Here is a 4357-nt window from a genome sequence, read left to right as displayed (position 1 = left end):
CAGTTTTGAGACCAGTGTTCTAAATATGTCCAATAAGTTAAGTTTTTGCCAATCGCATTTTAGAAATTTCAATATTTCACCAATTTTGTCTGCTTGTTCTAGGTATTATAGAGAGACTGTGTTTAAAAAAATTCTCACTGTGGTTGTGAATTGGTCTATTTTTTTCTATAGTTGTGTTCATTTTAGACATGTTATATATGTGTACAAATAGAAATCCTCATATCTTGCCAGCGAATTGAACTTTTAATCATTTCAAAGTGACTACCTTTTATTTAGTAATCTGTTCATTTTTAATATGGCTGTACCAGCTTTCTTTTAGTTAATGCTTGCATGATAGATCTTTTTCCTTCTGTTACTTACAGCTTTTCGATATCCTCGTGTTTTAGGTATGTTTCTATGTTTCTTATATGCTGCCTATATTTGTGTACGCTGTTATTTGTAATTCATTCTGAGAATCCTTTTCTTTTAACTGGAATATTTAGTCTATTTATGTTTAATGCAATTATTGGACTTTAAATTATGCAATTGTTAATTTTATCAACTTTATCATTTTTCTTTTGCCCCCACCCCCCAAATAACTTTAAAATGTGCTTTAGTTTAATCAGATTTTTTTTTTAAAGATTTTATTTATTTATTTGAGAGAGAGAGTCAGAGAGAGAGAGAGAGCACAAGAGGGAGGAGCGGGAGAGGGAGAAGCAGACTCCCTGCTGAGCAGGGAGCCTGATGCGGGACTCGATCCGGGGACTCCAGGATCATGACCTGAGCCGAAGGCAGTCGCTTAACCAACTGAGCCACCCAGGCGCCCAAAATGTGCTTTAGTTTAGATTGGTTTGTGACACATTCTCTGAGTTTCTGCTTGTCTGAAAATAACTTCACCTTCTTTCTGTAGGATATTTTCAAGGGACAGACGTTCTGAGTAGGTAACTATGTTCTTGCACAATACTAAAGTTATCTTACTTTTTCCAGCTTCCATGGTTGCTGTTTAGACACCAGCTGTTAGTCCAGTTGTTGCTCCTCTGAAGAGAATCTGTTTTTCTTTTGCTGGCTGTTGTTTAGCTTTCTGCAATTTCACTATTCTAGATTTGGGTTTCTTTTTACTTATCCTACTTGGCATTCATTAGACTTCTTATTGTGAATTGATGTCTTTCTTCAGTTCTGGACAAGTCTAAGTCATTATCCCTAAATTGCCTCTGCCATGTTTCTGTCTTCTCTCTTCCAATTAAAAATATGTTAAAAACGCTTTCTCACATGTCCTTTGTCTCTCACTTTCTATTCTACATTTTCCTTTTTTTTTTTTTTTTGGCACTTCATGGATAATTTCTTCTTACCTATCTTCTCTTCAGCTGTTTAATTTGCTTCTAAACCTGTTCACTAAGTTTAAAATTTTTATTGTTTTGTTTTTTAATTTTAGAATTTCTTTTCCTGTTTTACCAAAATTTATGGTTTCTGTTCCCCCGAGTTGTATGTCCATCCTTTATCTCCTTGAATATACCAAACATTGTTTTATAATCTATGTCTGATAATTCCAATATCTGGGGTTCCTGAGTCTGTTTTTGTTTTCTGTTTTTTTGACTGGCTCTTGCTTGTGCTATTTTTTCTACCACTATTTCTTCCCATGTATTTGAAAAATTATTTGTAGAAACAATTTTGGGCATCAAGTGGACTAATAGGATAATGTATATCAGTTACACTTAAATAAAAATATAAATAAATAAAACAAAATAAAATGATTGTTGAGATTCAGGAAGCCTCCCTCCAAACAATTCAGCAACATGATCCACTAATTTGCTGATTGTCGATTAATGTAGACCAACTGCTGTATTACTGGCAACATAAAGATTGTGTCTATTACTCATTAACAGTCTTTCAAGATGCCATGTTCTTGGCTTGCTTAATGCCAGTCAGAAATAAATTTCCAGATATAACATTTTAATCCATGATATTCTTTTGCTCTCAGCCAGGAGGATGTAACAGGGAAAGAAAATAGAGCTGAGGGTAAAATACATGTGTATAAAGGCACAGATGTGATACAATAAGGTATATCCCAGTTCTTTTCCCCACTAATCCTATTTCAAGACAGCCATTTAAACACTTGCTGAGCATAAGAATCAAGAACGAACCATCTACCATCTAGGTTGCAGCAATGAATAAAGCATGCCAAATCCTAAGGACTCTAAAAGTAAAGTTACCTTCATCAGGCTGGGAACTTTCACAACAACGAAAAATGGGAAAATGAAGGCAGTTTTTACTTTTTTTTTTTTTTAAAGATTTTATTTATTTATTTAAGAGAGAGAGAACACAAGCAGGGAGAGTGGCAGAGGAAGAGGGAGAAGAAGGTTCCCTGCTGAACGGGCAGCCCGGACGCAGGGCTCAATCCTGGGTCCCTGAGATCGTGACCTGAGCCGAAGGCAGATGCTTAACTGACTAAGTCACCTAGGCGCCCCTGAAGGCAGTTTTTAAAGCCATATCAAAAAGGATGAGGGTGCAGAAGCAAAAGTAGCAGGAAGAAGGGAGATTTCTGAGGGAATAGGATATGCTGAGTTGGCCAACAGCTAAAGATGTAACCTGGGTGTCCCAACACAGAAGGCATTGACAGTGGCTTTTCAGCTCTGTGGCTCTGCAAGACAGAGAACCACATGTCAGGTAACTCAGATGGATCCAGGGAGAAGATGAAGAGGGAAATAAAGTGAAGAAAGGCAAAGGAGACCAACAGATCTGAAAAAGGAGAAACAAGCCAAAAAAGGTTCTCACCCACATATCCACATAGTAAAGCACTTGAAGCGTTATTAGTATATCACATGCTTTTATTGTGTGGCCATTTTAATACACTTTATTATATAATTAATGTAACAGCACAAATAAGTTTACATTGCCGCAGGAACTTTGGTTTGGATGTTTCTTGTTTTGAGAGTGTAGCTTCTCTCTAAATGATGCCCTAAGGATATTTGTGTATCTCATTTTTCTTTTTTTTAATTATTATTATGTTATGTTAATCACTGTACATTACATCATTAGTTCTTGATGTATGTTCCATGATTCATTGTTTGCCTATAACACCCAGTGCTCCATGCAGTATGTGCCCTCTTTAATACCCATCACCAGGCTAACCCATCCCCCCACCCCCCTCCCCTCTAGAACCCTCAGTTTGTTTCTCAGAGTCCATAGTCTCTCATGGTTCATCTCCCCCTCCGATTTTCCCCCCTTCATTCTTCCCCTCCTGCTATCGTCTTCTTCTTTTTCTAAGAAAGTGATATGACTTCTTTGCCTGGGCTTTTGTATCACTTTAGAGTCTGTTCCGGAGTGTAGAGGAACTGCCAAGTGGAAACACCACCACACAACCTGGGAAGGAAAGGATGTCTTTGAGAATAGAATTCACCATGTAACTATCTTTGCCCAAAGAAATCCTCTTAAATGTGTATTGTGCAAGAACTTTTCTGGGCTCTGCTTCAAACTAAATTGGCTTAGATTTTCATGGGGTGCACTGACAAGTGTTTAAGGCTAGACAATACATCAGAACCTTGGATCACTGGAGGAGCTATCCAGCACAGTGAAAATAGCCCCTCCTTCCCCACCCCAGAGTGAGCGTTTTTCCAAACACATGGTGCTCACTGTTCAAAGAAGTCACTTATTGAAACTGGAAGTCGATAATATGAAAACTGACCCATTCCCTTTGGCATTAACTTTTCCACATCTCAACCTGTATAACATTATAAAACACAACCATACCACAACCAGATGTAATGTTTCTTCCTGTTTGAATTAGTCTACCTTTGTTCTTTGCTTCCATAGCATGGAAAACCTTTAGGTTCCCTAAGACATTGTACCTTGTGTACCCCAAACATTTTCAGGCTCTGTCAGAAAGTGGATACAAATGAGATCATTTTAGTATTTATGAAATAAGTGTCCTCCACAGATGCTGGTATATGCTAATCAACTTCCTCTCTGCCATTTTCCCTCCCACCCATCGCCACACATTCTTTGAGTTCCCAGGTTTCTCATATGCTCCCTGAACAAGTTGGCACCTCTGATCCCTATGTGGGATGGTTTTCCTTCCTTCTCCCCCCCCCATCCCTCTTGTCCTCTTCCCATAAAGCCATTTAAGAACTTTTCATTTTTTTACCAATGTTAATGGTGCCTATTGTGACCAGCAACATCCGGGTCAAGGGCACGAGTTCCTGCAAGTCCTGAAGTCAACAATCCAAATATTCCAGGGTTATCATATGATCTCACTGATATGAGGAATTCTTAATCGCAGGAAACAAACTGAGTGTTGTTGGAGTGGGGGGTGGGGTGGGAGGGATGGGGTGACTGGGTGATAGACACTGGGGAGGGTATGTGCTCTGGTCAGCGCTGTGAA

General features: G+C 38.6%; 1 long non-coding RNA gene across 1 annotated transcript in view; it reads right to left on the bottom strand.

Annotated features, from left to right (window-relative positions):
* Positions 1 to 3230: 3230 nt before the first annotated feature.
* LOC145721436 (uncharacterized) overlaps positions 3231 to 4357 on the bottom strand; it is a 3216-nt gene continuing 2089 nt past the window's right edge. Inside the window, exon 3 of the long non-coding RNA XR_014145111.1 lies at positions 3231 to 3339. This is a non-coding gene — a long non-coding RNA (uncharacterized LOC145721436). The remainder of the gene's footprint in view (positions 3340 to 4357) is intronic.

Source organism: Leptonychotes weddellii, chromosome 5 (genome assembly GCF_054177405.1).
Source record: "Leptonychotes weddellii isolate Sample4059 chromosome 5, ASM5417740v2, whole genome shotgun sequence".
Lineage (NCBI taxonomy): Eukaryota > Metazoa > Chordata > Mammalia > Carnivora > Phocidae > Leptonychotes > Leptonychotes weddellii.
The sequence above is the reverse complement of the archived record's forward strand: the minus strand, read 5'-3'. Positions and strand labels throughout refer to the sequence as shown.